Source organism: Corythoichthys intestinalis, chromosome 18 (genome assembly GCF_030265065.1).
Source record: "Corythoichthys intestinalis isolate RoL2023-P3 chromosome 18, ASM3026506v1, whole genome shotgun sequence".
Classification (NCBI taxonomy): domain Eukaryota; kingdom Metazoa; phylum Chordata; class Actinopteri; order Syngnathiformes; family Syngnathidae; genus Corythoichthys; species Corythoichthys intestinalis.
In genome coordinates, this window is record NC_080412.1 from 3,308,898 (window position 1) to 3,328,313 (window position 19,416).

The window sequence follows — 19,416 nt, forward strand, 5'->3', positions numbered from 1 at the left end:
TAGAAATGTCGATAAAGTGATTTATTTACAGAGTTAGTGCTAGAATTAAGTCAGCTTCAGTCTGTCTATTTCGGCTCAGGTAAGAGCTAAATGCACAGTCAGACCTTATGTGCGCCAACGTAATCGGTTCTTGCGTTGGAGCAGGGGTCCCCAAACTACGGCCCGCGGGCCGGCCGGATACGGCCCGCCTCCACAATTGGTCCGGCCCCCTGAAACCCCCCCAAAATAGTGTTATTATTTCCTGGCTTTTTTCTGTGAAGAACCCAGACAGGGTTATTTGGTTATTATCTATTTAATTAATTGTGTTATTATTATTCATTATTATATGATATTATATTATGTTATAATTATTTTTATTTTATTTTGTTCCAAGAAGAATTCAGAAAGGGTTATTTAATTATGGCTTTCTGAAAAACAATAATTTTTTTACATTTAGGCACTGCTGCAATCGTCATACTTTTTCTGTTACAAACTGACCCGGCCCCTCATCAGAGAAGGGAAAAGTCATGTGGCCTTCACAGGAAAAGGTTTGGGGACCCCTGCTTTAGAGTGTTTGTCATCTGCCCTTCCATTTGCTTTTCTTCATGTGCAGTGCTCCCCCTCCATGTTTGATCAAACTGCACTGATAATTTGAAATTGTTTTAAAATGCATTAATCGCAAAAATCAGAGGACTAGATCACATTTCCCCCTGTTATTTCACCACTTTAACTTTGGTCTAACCTAATATAGGAATACAGATAGAAAGAGTGCAGAGATCACACACGACGCCATAACAACCTGGTGTGTTTAAGGTTGGTCATTTATGTGCCTATATTTTGAAACTGTTGCCTTAATTTTGTGTTCTTTTTCACCATCCCCCAATCAGGCTGAAGCAAATGGTCAAAAGTCCACACATACCTCAGTCTCAGCAATTACAGGTATGTTTCATACACTGATCAATGAATCATTTAATATTTGTATTTGTTTCATGGGTTGGGATAACAAACATGCATTAATGTTTTTACAGATGGATTAAGAAATTAATTGTACATCTCAATTTGAATGTTCATAATAATCAATTACGTTAATTTAAAAATAACTCATTGTTAAACATTTTAGTTTGTGAATATTAAAATAATTTATTGCAGATTTTAATTTGTGATTAAAAATAATTGGACATTTTAATTTGTGACTGTTAAGAAAAAATTTAACTTTTTTTTTTCTAACAAGTTCTCAATGCTGAAATTATCATGTCTTTTCAGGTCAACCAAAGCAGTATTCTCTAATGCAGTGGACTTGCAAGTACTGCACATTTTCTGCTGAAAAGAGCCTACTTGCTTAAGCATTACCGCTTAAAACATGGATACCACACTCGGACATCCCTACTCCCATGTCTTCATAAGGACTGCCTCTGCACATTTAAATCTTTTAATGCACTCAAAGTACACCTATCGACATGGCACTCTCAAAAAGATGCAGGCAAAAGTGGAGAAACTGCATTTGACCGTCAGTTGTGCAACTTTGTGGAGCCCTGCTCAGAAGCAGACTTCTTTACCCATTTGCGAGGACATCTTAAGCTGAGGCAAATGGTTACTTGCCCATATCAAGACTAACTTTCAGAGCAGTATTTATTCGACCTTCACTGCACACAAAAGCAAAGAAATGTGAAATGTGTTTGAGCCATAGTGTGGGTAGGACATTTGTGTCTAAATCATTCAATCCCAATAAAAGTTGCTTTAATAAAAAAAAAACTTATTTTTAATCAAAGAAAAAGAACCTTTTGCAAAAATATATTTTTTTGAAAATATATATATTTTTAAATATATATATTTTTTATTGACGTGTCACTTTTTTTTTTAAAGGAAAAAGTTTAAAACTTTTTTTTTAAAGTGGAAAAAGTTTTGAACGCATTTCTTTTTTTCTTTTTGAAGTGGAAAAGGTTTTAAAGGCACTTTTTTTTTCGATTGAATCATTTTGACACAAAGATACGACTTCAACGCTACTTCCGACATGTTTGAGTGGCAGGTGACTACACCAATGGCATAAAAGAATGACTAATGGCCACCAGGGCTCCATCGAGCCATCGGACTCTGCTCGAGTCCAAGCCGAAAATAGGGCACGGGTACGGGGGGGTGACATCGGTATCTCACCGGAGTGCCCGCGCTGGTATGGTGCGCTGCTGCTTAATGTGATTCAAGAGGGGAACTTCACCCACTGCCCTGACGTGACGGTTGGCAATCGGGGTCCAACCGCAGTGTCGCGACGCGCCGGTATGGGAGTGGCCGACGAGTGGCCCGACACTAGCCTGCCAAGTAGCCCGCGCCGGGAGCCCCGTCGCTTCAGCTTTGAATGAGTGTCATGTCAGTCGCGGGCCGTCTACTCAACAGCCGGCCTCCGCGCCGGGGTAGTGATATCGGGGTCCGCCAGTGTGCCGCAACAGGGCACCGTACCATCGCCGGCACACCGGTGAGATGCCGATGTCACACCCCCGTACCGGTGCCCTATTTTCGGCTTGGACTCGAGCAGAGTCCGATGGCTGGATGGAGCCCTGGTGGCCATTATTTTTGCTTCCTGCTTTTATGCCATTGGCGTAATCACCTGCCACTCAAACATGTCAGAAGTAGCGTTGAAGTTGGATCTTCGTGTCTAAATGATTCAACCGAAAAAAAGTGCCTTCAAAACTTTTTCCACTTCAAAAAAAAAAGTGCCTTCAAAACTTTTTCCACTTCAAAAAAAAAAAAAAAAAAAGTTTAAAACTTTTTGCTTTTCAAAAAAAAGTGACACGTCAATTAAAACATAAAAATAAAAAAAAAATATATTTTCAAAAAAATATTTTTGCAAAAGTTTTTTTTTTCTTTGATTAAAAATAGTTTTTTGATTGAAGCAACTTTTATTGGGATTGAATAATTTGGACACAAATGTCCTACCCATAATATGGCTCAAAAACAAAAAGGATTGCTTCCGTCAAAGAAAACAGTTTCAATGAAAAATAAAGCGTAAATTTCTGAGTCTCAAATATTTTTTCACATTCAAACCTTTTTTTCTACAATTGTTTTTTTTTTTTTTTTTTTTTTAATTGAAGTGATTTTATTTTGAAAATATACATTTTTTGTTTGAAGCAACTTATTTTTGGATTGAATAATAAAGACACAAATATCCTAGCCAAAATGTGGTCCAAACGCAGAATTACATCAATCAAAAAAGTTGTTTCAATAAAAAAAAAAGAATTAAATTTTTTAAAAAAAATTTCAAAGAAAAATAGTTTTCAAACATATTTTTTGACTTACAGATTTATTTTTGCATTCAAACAAATTTTTTTGATTGACATGACTTTTTCTTTGATTGAAAAAAAAAATAATAATATATATATATACTAATGAAATATTTTTGAATAGAAATTACTTTTTTTTTTTTTTTTTTTTGAGGAAAAAGCTTAATATGAAATTAGAATTTGAATAAAAATAAGACACATATTCTTGGTAAGATTTTAGGTTTCTCAGGTGTATAACTCCAGTACACGTTTTGCATTTACTCTTTTAGTGATGTGAAAAAAACAAAGTATCTTGTTTACTGTATCAGGTGTTAAAGTGAAATTTGAATTTGAACTGAGTTGTGTGTTTTAAAAAGAGTTCTGTATTTTTATGTTTATTTTATCACTGCTGCACAGTTTAAACCATGGCACAATGTTGATTGTAGTTCCAGTTTTGATCACTAATATTGTTGGAGAAATCAGAACTGTTAGCTTTACCAGAGCTCAAGCTCATGTTGTAATGGGAAACTAGTTTGACGCCATGTCTTCAATGCTGAGTTAATGTCCTGAAATTATGATAATAGGATCTCGCCTGTTAGTCTTTGGAAATTACAGGATAGGAGTGGACATTGATGCAGTTCAGGTATTATTCAGTAATTTCTGTAGCAAAAGGTTATTTTAGGTACTTATACTTTGTATGAGGTGCAAAATGTTTGCAAAAGTAGGTTTATAATTAATCCACTGATTGTTCATTGATACTGAGCATTAACCAAACACCGTTCAGCCTGCCAGGAGCCAGTGTCTCTCATTAAATGCACTTTTGAGCATTTTAAAGTAAATTTTAATTCCATTGAATTAATCCAATAAGTGTTCTCCATTTATTGTGTTTTGGGGGTCATTACTGTTAGATAATGTGTTTTTAATGAAATTAGTATGTGCAGATGTAATTTCTATTGTGGAATTCTTTTAGGTCAAGAAAATTAAGTTGACCTGAATATGATGGGAGTACTGTACACTCAAAATAAACAAGTTACTGTAATCCAGTTATTTTAGTTAGTTTGAGTACTGCCAACTCAATAAAAACAAGTGACTATAATCCAAATTTTTTAAGTTAATTTGAGTACTGCCAACTCACAATAATTAAGTTAATCAAATCTAATTCATCTAAGTCAACATAAATTAATTTTTTTAAGGCAGCAAGTTTGCATATATTTTTTTAGTAAAGTCAACTTTTAATATTTTACAGTGTAGTTACATGTGGAAATTTGGTTCTAGGACATTTGATTTGAGCGCAATCCTCAAACTTAGGTCAAAAAAGCCATTTAAGCCTTTTCACAGTGAGATCTATGCGATATGGCCGAGAAATGTAATTTTGATGTTAACTCCCAAACCGCTGCGCAGAAGTCAACCAAACTTCACCCAATAGTGTATTTTATCACATTCTAGTAGTTACATTTTAAAATTTCGTTCTAGGACATTTGGTTTGAGCGCAATTATTAAACTTAGGTCAAAAAAGCCATTTAAGCCTTTTCACAGTGAGATCTATGCGATATGGCCGAGAAATGTAATTTTGATGTTAACTCCCAAACCGCTGCGCAGAAGTAAACCAAACTTCACCCATTAGTGTATTGTATCACAATCTAGTAGTTACATGTGGAAATTTTGTTCTAGGACATTTGATTTGAGCGCAATCCTCAAACTTAGGTCAAAAAAGCCATTTAAGCCTTTTCACAGTGAGATCTATGCGATATGGCCGAGAAATGTAATTTTGATGTTAACTCCCAAACCGCTGCGCAGAAGTCAACCAAACTTCACCCAATAGTGTATTGTATCACAATCTAGTAGTTACATTTGAAAATTTTGTTCTAGGACATTTTGTTTGAACGCAATCATCAAACTTAATTTAAAAAGTCATTTAAGCCTTTTCACAGTGAGATCTATGCGATTTGGCCGAGAAATGTAATTTTGATGTTAACTCCCAAACCGCTGCGCAGAAGTCAACCAAACTTAACCCAATAGTGTATTGTATCACAATCTAGTAGTTACATTTGAAAATTTTGTTCTAGGACATTTTGTTTGAGCGCAATCCTCAAACTTAGGTCAAAAAAGCCATTTAAGCCTTTTCACAGTGAGATCTATGCGATATGGCCGAGAAATGTAATTTTGATGTTAACTCCCAAACCGCTGCGCAGAAGTCAACCAAACTTCACCTAATAGTGTATTGTATCACATTCTAGTAGTTACATTTGAAAATTTCGTTCTAGGACATTTGGTTTGAGCGCAATCATTAAACTTAGGTCAAAAAAGCCATTTAAGCCTTTTCACAGTGAGATCTATGCGATATGGCCGAGAAATGTAATTTTGATGTTAACTCCCAAACCGCTGCGCAGAAGTAAACCAAACTTCACCCATTAGTGTATTGTATCACAATCTAGTAGTTACATGTGGAAATTTGGTTCTAGGACATTTGATTTGAGCGCAATCCTCAAACTTAGGTCAAAAAAGCCATTTAAGCCTTTTCACAGTGAGATCTATGCGATATGGCCGAGAAATGTAATTTTGATGTTAACTCCCAAACCGCTGCGCAGAAGTCAACCAAACTTCACCCAATAGTGTATTGTATCACAATCTAGTAGTTACATTTGAAAATTTTGTTCTAGGACATTTTGTTTGAACGCAATCATCAAACTTAATTAAAAAAGTCATTTAAGCCTTTTCACAGTGAGATCTATGCGATATGGCCGAGAAATGTAATTTTGATGTTAACTCCCAAACCGCTGCGCAGAAGTCAACCAAACTTCACCCAATAGTGTATTTTATCACAATCTAGTAGTTACATTTGGAAATTTAGTTCTAGGACATTTGATTTGAGAGCAATCTTCAAACTTAATTAAAAAAAGTCATTTAAGCCTTTTCACAGTGAGATCTATGCGATATGGCCGAGAAATGTAATTTTGATGTTAAATCCCAAACCGCTGCGCAGAAGTCAACCAAACTTCACCCAATAGTGTATTGTATCACATTCTAGTAGTTACATTTGAAAATTTCGTTCTAGGACATTTGGTTTGAGCGCAATCATTAAACTTAGGTCAAAAAAGCCATTTAAGCCTTTTCACAGTGAGATCTATGCGATATAGCCGAGAAATGTAATTTTGATGTTAACTCCCAAACCGCTGCGCAGAAGTCAACCAAACTTCACCCAATAGTGTATTGTATCACAATCTAGTAGTTACATTTGAAAATTTTGTTCTAGGAAATTTTGTTTGAGCGCAATCATCAAACTTAATTAAAAAAGTCATTTAAGCCTTTTCACAGTGAGATCTATGCGATATGGCCGAGAAATGTAATTTTGATGTTAACTCCCAAACCGCTGCGCAGAAGTCAACCAAACTTCACCCATTAGTGTATTGTATCACAATCTAGTAGTTACATGTGAACATTTGGTTCTAGGAAATTTGATTTGAGCGCAATCCTCAAACTTAGGTCAAAAAAGCCATTTAAGCCTTTTCACAGTGACATCTATGCGATATGGCCGAGAAATGTAATTTTGATGTTAACTCCCAAACCGCTGCGCAGAAGTCAACCAAACTTCACCCAATAGTGTATTGTATCACATTCTAGTAGTTACATTTGAAAATTTCGTTCTAGGACATTTGGTTTGAGCGCAATCATTAAACTTAGGTCAAAAAAGCCATTTAAGCCTTTTCACAGTGAGATCTATGCGATATGGCCGAGAAATGTAATTTTGATGTTAACTCCCAAACCGCTGCGCAGAAGTCAACCAAACTTCACCCAATAGTGTATTGTATCACAATCTAGTAGTTACATTTGAAAATTTTGTTCTAGGAAATTTTGTTTGAGCGCAATCATCAATCTTAATTAAAAAAGTCATTTAAGCCTTTTCACAGTGAGATCTATGCGATATGGCCGAGAAATGTAATTTTGATGTTAACTCCCAAACCGCTGCGCAGAAGTCAACCAAACTTCACCCATTAGTGTATTGTATCAAAATCTAGTAGTTACATGTGAAAATTTGGTTCTAGGACATTTGATTTGAGCGCAATCCTCAAACTTAGGTCAAAAAAGCCATTTAAGCCTTTTCACAGTGAGATCTATGCGATATGGCCGAGAAATGTAATTTTGATGTTAACTCCCAAACCGCTGCGCAGAAGTCAACCAAACTTCAACCAATAGTGTATTGTATCACATTCTAGTAGTTACATTTGAAAATTTCGTTCTAGGACATTTGGTTTGAGCGCAATTATTAAACTTAGGTCAAAAAAGCCATTTAAGCCTTTTCACAGTGAGATCTATGCGATATGGCCGAGAAATGTAATTTTGATGTTAACTCCCAAACCGCTGCGCAGAAGTAAACCAAACTTCACCCATTAGTGTATTGTATCACAATCTAGTAGTTACATGTGGAAATTTGGTTCTAGGACATTTGATTTGAGCGCAATCCTCAAACTTAGGTCAAAAAAGCCATTTAAAACTTTTCACAGTGAGATCTATGCGATATGGCCGAGAAATGTAATTTTGATGTTAACTCCCAAACCGCTGCGCAGAAGTCAACTAAACTTCACCCAATAGTGTATTGTATCACATTCTAGTAGTTACATTTGAAAATTTCGGTCTAGGACATTTGGTTTGAGCGCAATCGTTAAACTTAATTAAAAAAGTCATTTAAGCCTTTTCACAGTGAGATCTATGCGATATGGCCGAGAAATGTAATTTTGATGTTAACTCCCAAACCGCTGCGCAGAAGTCAACCAAACTTCACCCAATAGTGTATTGTATCACAATCTAGTAGTTACATTTGAAAATTTTGTTCTAGGACATTTTGTTTGAACGCAATCATCAAACTTAATTAAAAAAGTCATTTAAGCCTTTTCACAGTGAGATCTATGCGATATGGCCGAGAAATGTAATTTTGATGTTAACTCCCAAACCGCTGCGCAGAAGTCAACCAAACTTCACCCAATAGTGTATTGTATCACAATCTAGTAGTTACATTTGAAAATTTTGTTCTAGGAAATTTTGTTTGAGCGCAATCATCAAACTTAATTAAAAAAGTCATTTAAGCCTTTTCACAGTGAGATCCATGCGATATGGCCGAGAAATGTAATTTTGATGTTAACTCCCAAACCGCTGCGCAGAAGTAAACCAAACTTCACCCATTAGTGTATTGTATCACAATCTAGTAGTTACATGTGGAAATTTGGTTCTAGGACATTTGATTTGAGCGCAATCCTCAAACTTAGGTCAAAAAAGCCATTTAAGCCTTTTCACAGTGAGATCTATGCGATATGGCCGAGAAATGTAATTTTGATGTTAACTCCCAAACCGCTGCGCAGAAGTCAACCAAACTTCACCCAATAGTGTATTGTATCACATTCTAGTAGTTACATTTTAAAATTTCGTTCTAGGACATTTGGTTTGAGCGCAATTATTAAACTTAGGTCAAAAAAGCCATTTAAGCCTTTTCACAGTGAGATCTATGCGATATGGCCGAGAAATGTAATTTTGATGTTAACTCCCAAACCGCTGCGCAGAAGTCAACCAAACTTCACCCATTAGTGTATTGTATCACAATCTAGTAGTTACATGTGGAAATTTGGTTCTAGGACATTTGATTTGAGCGCAATCCTCAAACTTAGGTCAAAAAAGCCATTTAAGCCTTTTCACAGTGAGATCTATGCGATATGGCCGAGAAATGTAATTTTGATGTTAACTCCCAAACCGCTGCGCAGAAGTCAACCAAACTTCACCCAATAGTGTATTGTATCACAATCTAGTAGTTACATTTGAAAATTTTGTTCTAGGACATTTTGTTTGAACGCAATCATCAAACTTAATTTAAAAAGTCATTTAAGCCTTTTCACAGTGAGATCTATGCGATATGGCCGAGAAATGTAATTTTGATGTTAACTCCCAAACCGCTGCGCAGAAGTCAACCAAACTTCACCCAATAGTGTATTGTATCACAATCTAGTAGTTACATTTGAAAATTTTGTTCTAGGACATTTTGTTTGAGCGCAATCCTCAAACTTAGGTCAAAAAAGCCATTTAAGCCTTTTCACAGTGAGATCTATGCGATATGGCCGAGAAATGTAATTTTGATGTTAACTCCCAAACCGCTGCGCAGAAGTCAACTAAACTTCACCCAATAGTGTATTGTATCACATTCTAGTAGTTACATTTGAAAATTTCGGTCTAGGACATTTGGTTTGAGCGCAATCGTTAAACTTAATTAAAAAAGTCATTTAAGCCTTTTCACAGTGAGATCTATGCGATATGGCCGAGAAATGTAATTTTGATGTTAACTCCCAAACCGCTGCGCAGAAGTCAACCAAACTTCACCCAATAGTGTATTGTATCACAATCTAGTAGTTACATTTGAAAATTTTGTTCTAGGACATTTTGTTTGAACGCAATCATCAAACTTAATTAAAAAAGTCATTTAAGCCTTTTCACAGTGAGATCTATGCGATATGGCCGAGAAATGTAATTTTGATGTTAACTCCCAAACCGCTGCGCAGAAGTCAACCAAACTTCACCCAATAGTGTATTGTATCACAATCTAGTAGTTACATTTGAAAATTTTGTTCTAGGAAATTTTGTTTGAGCGCAATCATCAAACTTAATTAAAAAAGTCATTTAAGCCTTTTCACAGTGAGATCTATGCGATATGGCCGAGAAATGTAATTTTGATGTTAACTCCCAAACCGCTGCGCAGAAGTAAACCAAACTTCACCCATTAGTGTATTGTATCACAATCTAGTAGTTACATGTGGAAATTTGGTTCTAGGACATTTGATTTGAGCGCAATCCTCAAACTTAGGTCAAAAAAGCCATTTAAGCCTTTTCACAGTGAGATCTATGCGATATGGCCGAGAAATGTAATTTTGATGTTAACTCCCAAACCGCTGCGCAGAAGTCAACCAAACTTCACCCAATAGTGTATTGTATCACATTCTAGTAGTTACATTTTAAAATTTCGTTCTAGGACATTTGGTTTGAGCGCAATTATTAAACTTAGGTCAAAAAAGCCATTTTAGCCTTTTCACAGTGAGATCTATGCGATATGGCCGAGAAATGTAATTTTGATGTTAACTCCCAAACCGCTGCGCAGAAGTAAACCAAACTTCACCCATTAGTGTATTTAATCACAATCTAGTAGTTACATGTGGAAATTTGGTTCTAGGACATTTGATTTGAGCGCAATCCTCAAACTTAGGTCAAAAAAGCCATTTAAGCCTTTTCACAGTGAGATCTATGCGATATGGCCGAGAAATGTAATTTTGATGTTAACTCCCAAACCGCTGCGCAGAAGTCAACCAAACTTCACCCAATAGTGTATTGTATCACAATCTAGTAGTTACATTTGAAAATTTTGTTCTAGGACATTTTGTTTGAACGCAATCATCAAACTTAATTTAAAAAGTCATTTAAGCCTTTTCACAGTGAGATCTATGCGATATGGCCGAGAAATGTAATTTTGATGTTAACTCCCAAACCGCTGCGCAGAAGTCAACCAAACTTCACCCAATAGTGTATTGTATCACAATCTAGTAGTTACATTTGAAAATTTTGTTCTAGGACATTTTGTTTGAACGCAATCATCAAACTTAATTTAAAAAGTCATTTAAGCCTTTTCACAGTGAGATCTATGCGATATGGCCGAGAAATGTAATTTTGATGTTAACTCCCAAACCGCTGCGCAGAAGTCAACCAAACTTCACCCAATAGTGTATTGTATCACAATCTAGTAGTTACATTTGAAAATTTTGTTCTAGGACATTTTGTTTGAGCGCAATCCTCAAACTTAGGTCAAAAAAGCCATTTAAGCCTTTTCACAGTGAGATCTATGCGATATGGCCGAGAAATGTAATTTTGATGTTAACTCCCAAACCGCTGCGCAGAAGTCAACCAAACTTCACCCAATAGTGTATTGTATCACATTCTAGTAGTTACATTTAAAAATTTCGTTCTAGGACATTTGGTTTGAGCGCAATCATTAAACTTAGGTCAAAAAAGCCATTTAAGCCTTTTCACAGTGAGATCTATGCGATATGGCCGAGAAATGTAATTTTGATGTTAACTCCCAAACCGCTGCGCAGAAGTAAACCAAACTTCACCCATTAGTGTATTGTATCACAATCTAGTAGTTACATGTGGAAATTTGGTTCTAGGACATTTGATTTGAGCGCAATCCTCAAACTTAATTAAAAAAGTCATTTAAGCCTTTTCACAGTGAGATCTATGCGATATGGCCGAGAAATGTAATTTTGATGTTAACTCCCAAACCGCTGCGCAGAAGTCAAACAAACTTCACCCATTAGTGTATTGTATCACAATCTAGTAGTTACATGTGGAAATTTGGTTATAGGACATTTGATTTGAGCGCAATCCTCAAACTTAGGTCAAAAAAGCCATTTAAGCCTTTTCACAGTGAGATCTATGCGATATGGCCGAGAAATGTAATTTTGATGTTAACTCCCAAACCGCTGCGCAGAAGTCAACCAAACTTCACCCAATAGTGTATTTTATCACAATCTAGTAGTTACATTTGGAAATTTAGTTCTAGGACATTTGATTTGAGAGCAATCTTCAAACTTATTTAAAAAAAGTCATTTAAGCCTTTTCACAGTGAGATCTATGCGATATGGCCGAGAAATGTAATTTTGATGTTAACTCCCAAACCGCTGCGCAGAAGTCAACCAAACTTCACCCAATAGTGTATTGTATCACATTCTAGTAGTTACATTTGAAAATTTCGTTCTAGGACATTTGGTTTGAGCGCAATCATTAAACTTAATTAAAAAAGTCATTTAAGCCTTTTCACAGTGAGATCTATGCGATATGGCCGAGAAATGTAATTTTGATGTTAACTCCCAAACCGCTGCGCAGAAGTCAACCAAACTTCACCCATTAGTGTATTGTATCACAATCTAGTAGTTACATGTGGAAATTTGGTTCTAGGACATTTGATTTGAGCGCAATCCTCAAACTTAGGTCAAAAAAGCCATTTAAGCCTTTTCACAGTGAGATCTATGCGATATGGCCGAGAAATGTAATTTTGATGTTAACTCCCAAACCGCTGCGCAGAAGTCAACCAAACTTCACCCAATAGTGTATTGTATCACAATCTAGTAGATACATGTGGAAATTTGGTTCTAGGACATTTGATTTGAGCGCAATCCTCAAACTTAGGTCAAAAAAGCCATTTAAGCCTTTTCACAGTGAGATCTATGCGATATGGCCGAGAATGTAATTTTGATGTTAACTCCCAAACCGCTGCGCAGAAGTCAACCAAACTTCACCCAATAGTGTATTGTATCACAATCTAGTAGTTACATGTGGAAATTTGGTTCTAGGACATTTGATTTGAGCGCAATCCTCAAACTTAGGTCAAAAAAGCCATTTAAGCCTTTTCACAGTGAGATCTATGCGATATGGCCGAGAAATGTAATTTTGATGTTAACTCCCAAACCGCTGCGCAGAAGTCAACCAAACTTCACCCAATAGTGTATTGTATCACAATCTAGTAGTTACATTTGAAAAATGTTTTCTAGGACATTTTGTTTGAACGCAATCATCAAACTTAATTTAAAAAGTCATTTAAGCCTTTTCACAGTGAGATCTATGCGATATGGCCGAGAAATGTAATTTTGATGTTAACTCCCAAACCGCTGCGCAGAAGTCAACCAAACTTCACCCAATAGTGTATTGTATCACATTCTAGTAGTTACATTTGAAAATTTTGTTCTAGGACATTTTGTTTGAGCGCAATCCTCAAACTTAGGTCAAAAAAGCCATTTAAGCCTTTTCACAGTGAGATCTATGCGATATGGCCGAGAAATGTAATTTTGATGTTAACTCCCAAACCGCTGCGCAGAAGTCAACCAAACTTCACCCAATAGTGTATTGTATCACATTCTAGTAGTTACATTTGAAAATTTCGTTCTAGGACATTTGGTTTGAGCGCAATCATTAAACTTAGGTCAAAAAAGCCATTTAAGCCTTTTCACAGTGAGATCTATGCGATATGGCCGAGAAATGTAATTTTGATGTTAACTCCCAAACCGCTGCGCAGAAGTAAACCAAACTTCACCCATTAGTGTATTGTATCACAATCTAGTAGTTACATGTAGAAATTTGGTTCTAGGACATTTGATTTGAGCGCAATCCTCAAACTTAATTAAAAAAGTCATTTAAGCCTTTTCACAGTGAGATCTATGCGATATGGCCGAGAAATGTAATTTTGATGTTAACTCCCAAACCGCTGCGCAGAAGTCAAACAAACTTCACCCATTAGTGTATTGTATCACAATCTAGTAGTTACATGTGGAAATTTGGTTATAGGACATTTGATTTGAGCGCAATCCTCAAACTTAGGTCAAAAAAGCCATTTAAGCCTTTTCACAGTGAGATCTATGCGATATGGCCGAGAAATGTAATTTTGATGTTAACTCCCAAACCGCTGCGCAGAAGTCAACCAAACTTCACCCAATAGTGTATTTTATCACAATCTAGTAGTTACATTTGGAAATTTAGTTCTAGGACATTTGATTTGAGAGCAATCTTCAAACTTAATTAAAAAAAGTCATTTAAGCCTTTTCACAGTGAGATCTATGCGATATGGCCGAGAAATGTAATTTTGATGTTAACTCCCAAACCGCTGCGCAGAAGTCAACCAAACTTCACCCAATAGTGTATTGTATCACATTCTAGTAGTTACATTTGAAAATTTCGTTCTAGGACATTTGGTTTGAGCGCAATCATTAAACTTAGGTCAAAAAAGCCATTTAAGCCTTTTCACAGTGAGATCTATGCGATATGGCCGAGAAATGTAATTTTGATGTTAACTCCCAAACCGCTGCGCAGAAGTCAACCAAACTTCACCCAATAGTGTATTGTATCATAATCTAGTAGTTACATTTGAAAATTTTGTTCTAGGAAATTTTGTTTGAGCGCAATCATCAAACTTAATTAAAAAAGTCATTTAAGCCTTTTCACAGTGAGATCTATGCGATATGGCCGAGAAATGTAATTTTGATGTTAACTCCCAAACCGCTGCGCAGAAGTCAACCAAACTTCACCCAATAGTGTATTGTATCACAATCTAGTAGTTACATGTGGAAATTTGGTTCTAGGACATTTGATTTGAGCGCAATCCTCAAACTTAGGTCAAAAAAGCCATTTAAGCCTTTTCACAGTGAGATCTATGCGATATGGCCGAGAAATGTAATTTTGATGTTAACTCCCAAACCGCTGCGCAGAAGTCAACTAAACTTCACCCAATAGTGTATTGTATCACATTCTAGTAGTTACATTTGAAAATTTCGGTCTAGGACATTTGGTTTGAGCGCAATCGTTAAACTTAATTAAAAAAGTCATTTAAGCCTTTTCACAGTGAGATCTATGCGATATGGCCGAGAAATGTAATTTTGATGTTAACTCCCAAACCGCTGCGCAGAAGTCAACCAAACTTCACCCAATAGTGTATTGTATCACAATCTAGTAGTTACATTTGAAAATTTTGTTCTAGGACATTTTGTTTGAACGCAATCATCAAACTTAATTAAAAAAGTCATTTAAGCCTTTTCACAGTGAGATCTATGCGATATGGCCGAGAAATGTAATTTTGATGTTAACTCCCAAACCGCTGCGCAGAAGTCAACCAAACTTCACCCAATAGTGTATTGTATCACAATCTAGTAGTTACATTTGAAAATTTTGTTCTAGGAAATTTTGTTTGAGCGCAATCATCAAACTTAATTAAAAAAGTCATTTAAGCCTTTTCACAGTGAGATCTATGCGATATGGCCGAGAAATGTAATTTTGATGTTAACTCCCAAACCGCTGCGCAGAAGTAAACCAAACTTCACCCATTAGTGTATTGTATCACAATCTAGTAGTTACATGTGGAAATTTGGTTCTAGGACATTTGATTTGAGCGCAATCCTCAAACTTAGGTCAAAAAAGCCATTTAAGCCTTTTCACAGTGAGATCTATGCGATATGGCCGAGAAATGTAATTTTGATGTTAACTCCCAAACCGCTGCGCAGAAGTCAACCAAACTTCACCCAATAGTGTATTGTATCACATTCTAGTAGTTACATTTTAAAATTTCGTTCTAGGACATTTGGTTTGAGCGCAATTATTAAACTTAGGTCAAAAAAGCCATTTTAGCCTTTTCACAGTGAGATCTATGCGATATGGCCGAGAAATGTAATTTTGATGTTAACTCCCAAACCGCTGCGCAGAAGTAAACCAAACTTCACCCATTAGTGTATTTAATCACAATCTAGTAGTTACATGTGGAAATTTGGTTCTAGGACATTTGATTTGAGCGCAATCCTCAAACTTAGGTCAAAAAAGCCATTTAAGCCTTTTCACAGTGAGATCTATGCGATATGGCCGAGAAATGTAATTTTGATGTTAACTCCCAAACCGCTGCGCAGAAGTCAACCAAACTTCACCCAATAGTGTATTGTATCACAATCTAGTAGTTACATTTGAAAATTTTGTTCTAGGACATTTTGTTTGAACGCAATCATCAAACTTAATTTAAAAAGTCATTTAAGCCTTTTCACAGTGAGATCTATGCGATATGGCCGAGAAATGTAATTTTGATGTTAACTCCCAAACCGCTGCGCAGAAGTCAACCAAACTTCACCCAATAGTGTATTGTATCACAATCTAGTAGTTACATTTGAAAATTTTGTTCTAGGACATTTTGTTTGAACGCAATCATCAAACTTAATTTAAAAAGTCATTTAAGCCTTTTCACAGTGAGATCTATGCGATATGGCCGAGAAATGTAATTTTGATGTTAACTCCCAAACCGCTGCGCAGAAGTCAACCAAACTTCACCCAATAGTGTATTGTATCACAATCTAGTAGTTACATTTGAAAATTTTGTTCTAGGACATTTTGTTTGAGCGCAATCCTCAAACTTAGGTCAAAAAAGCCATTTAAGCCTTTTCACAGTGAGATCTATGCGATATGGCCGAGAAATGTAATTTTGATGTTAACTCCCAAACCGCTGCGCAGAAGTCAACCAAACTTCACCCAATAGTGTATTGTATCACATTCTAGTAGTTACATTTAAAAATTTCGTTCTAGGACATTTGGTTTGAGCGCAATCATTAAACTTAGGTCAAAAAAGCCATTTAAGCCTTTTCACAGTGAGATCTATGCGATATGGCCGAGAAATGTAATTTTGATGTTAACTCCCAAACCGCTGCGCAGAAGTAAACCAAACTTCACCCATTAGTGTATTGTATCACAATCTAGTAGTTACATGTGGAAATTTGGTTCTAGGACATTTGATTTGAGCGCAATCCTCAAACTTAATTAAAAAAGTCATTTAAGCCTTTTCACAGTGAGATCTATGCGATATGGCCGAGAAATGTAATTTTGATGTTAACTCCCAAACCGCTGCGCAGAAGTCAAACAAACTTCACCCATTAGTGTATTGTATCACAATCTAGTAGTTACATGTGGAAATTTGGTTATAGGACATTTGATTTGAGCGCAATCCTCAAACTTAGGTCAAAAAAGCCATTTAAGCCTTTTCACAGTGAGATCTATGCGATATGGCCGAGAAATGTAATTTTGATGTTAACTCCCAAACCGCTGCGCAGAAGTCAACCAAACTTCACCCAATAGTGTATTTTATCACAATCTAGTAGTTACATTTGGAAATTTAGTTCTAGGACATTTGATTTGAGAGCAATCTTCAAACTTATTTAAAAAAAGTCATTTAAGCCTTTTCACAGTGAGATCTATGCGATATGGCCGAGAAATGTAATTTTGATGTTAACTCCCAAACCGCTGCGCAGAAGTCAACCAAACTTCACCCAATAGTGTATTGTATCACATTCTAGTAGTTACATTTGAAAATTTCGTTCTAGGACATTTGGTTTGAGCGCAATCATTAAACTTAATTAAAAAAGTCATTTAAGCCTTTTCACAGTGAGATCTATGCGATATGGCCGAGAAATGTAATTTTGATGTTAACTCCCAAACCGCTGCGCAGAAGTCAACCAAACTTCACCCATTAGTGTATTGTATCACAATCTAGTAGTTACATGTGGAAATTTGGTTCTAGGACATTTGATTTGAGCGCAATCCTCAAACTTAGGTCAAAAAAGCCATTTAAGCCTTTTCACAGTGAGATCTATGCGATATGGCCGAGAAATGTAATTTTGATGTTAACTCCCAAACCGCTGCGCAGAAGTCAACCAAACTTCACCCAATAGTGTATTGTATCACAATCTAGTAGATACATGTGGAAATTTGGTTCTAGGACATTTGATTTGAGCGCAATCCTCAAACTTAGGTCAAAAAAGCCATTTAAGCCTTTTCACAGTGAGATCTATGCGATATGGCCGAGAAATGTAATTTTGATGTTAACTCCCAAACCGCTGCGCAGAAGTCAACCAAACTTCACCCAATAGTGTATTGTATCACAATCTAGTAGTTACATGTGGAAATTTGGTTCTAGGACATTTGATTTGAGCGCAATCCTCAAACTTAGGTCAAAAAAGCCATTTAAGCCTTTTCACAGTGAGATCTATGCGATATGGCCGAGAAATGTAATTTTGATGTTAACTCCCAAACCGCTGCGCAGAAGTCAACCAAACTTCACCCAATAGTGTATTGTATCACAATCTAGTAGTTACATTTGAAAAATTTTTTCTAGGACATTTTGTTTGAACGCAATCATCAAACTTAATTTAAAAAGTCATTTAAGCCTTTTCACAGTGAGATCTATGCGATATGGCCGAGAAATGTAATTTTGATGTTAACTCCCAAACCGCTGCGCAGAAGTCAACCAAACTTCACCCAATAGTGTATTGTATCACATTCTAGTAGTTACATTTGAAAATTTTGTTCTAGGACATTTTGTTTGAGCGCAATCCTCAAACTTAGGTCAAAAAAGCCATTTAAGCCTTTTCACAGTGAGATCTATGCGATATGGCCGAGAAATGTAATTTTGATGTTAACTCCCAAACCGCTGCGCAGAAGTCAACCAAACTTCACCCAATAGTGTATTGTATCACATTCTAGTAGTTACATTTGAAAATTTCGTTCTAGGACATTTGGTTTGAGCGCAATCATTAAACTTAGGTCAAAAAAGCCATTTAAGCCTTTTCACAGTGAGATCTATGCGATATGGCCGAGAAATGTAATTTTGATGTTAACTCCCAAACCGCTGCGCAGAAGTAAACCAAACTTCACCCATTAGTGTATTGTATCACAATCTAGTAGTTACATGTAGAAATTTGGTTCTAGGACATTTGATTTGAGCGCAATCCTCAAACTTAATTAAAAAAGTCATTTAAGCCTTTTCACAGTGAGATCTATGCGATATGGCCGAGAAATGTAATTTTGATGTTAACTCCCAAACCGCTGCGCAGAAGTCAAACAAACTTCACCCATTAGTGTATTGTATCACAATCTAGTAGTTACATGTGGAAATTTGGTTATAGGACATTTGATTTGAGCGCAATCCTCAAACTTAGGTCAAAAAAGCCATTTAAGCCTTTTCACAGTGAGATCTATGCGATATGGCCGAGAAATGTAATTTTGATGTTAACTCCCAAACCGCTGCGCAGAAGTCAACCAAACTTCACCCAATAGTGTATTTTATCACAATCTAGTAGTTACATTTGGAAATTTAGTTCTAGGACATTTGATTTGAGAGCAATCTTCAAACTTAATTAAAAAAAGTCATTTAAGCCTTTTCACAGTGAGATCTATGCGATATGGCCGAGAAATGTAATTTTGATGTTAACTCCCAAACCGCTGCGCAGAAGTCAACCAAACTTCACCCAATAGTGTATTGTATCACATTCTAGTAGTTACATTTGAAAATTTCGTTCTAGGACATTTGGTTTGAGCGCAATCATTAAACTTAGGTCAAAAAAGCCATTTAAGCCTTTTCACAGTGAGATCTATGCGATATGGCCGAGAAATGTAATTTTGATGTTAACTCCCAAACCGCTGCGCAGAAGTCAACCAAACTTCACCCAATAGTGTATTGTATCATAATCTAGTAGTTACATTTGAAAATTTTGTTCTAGGAAATTTTGTTTGAGCGCAATCATCAAACTTAATTAAAAAAGTCATTTAAGCCTTTTCACAGTGAGATCTATGCGATATGGCCGAGAAA

General features: G+C 36.1%; 1 long non-coding RNA gene across 1 annotated transcript; it reads left to right on the top strand.

The window, feature by feature from the left end:
* Positions 1–477: 477 nt before the first annotated feature.
* LOC130906683 (uncharacterized) lies at positions 478–1,890 on the top strand. Its single transcript, XR_009061357.1, has 3 exons — positions 478–792; positions 867–918; positions 1,243–1,890. It is a non-coding gene; the product is annotated as an uncharacterized LOC130906683 (long non-coding RNA).
* Positions 1,891–19,416: the final 17,526 nt, after the last annotated feature.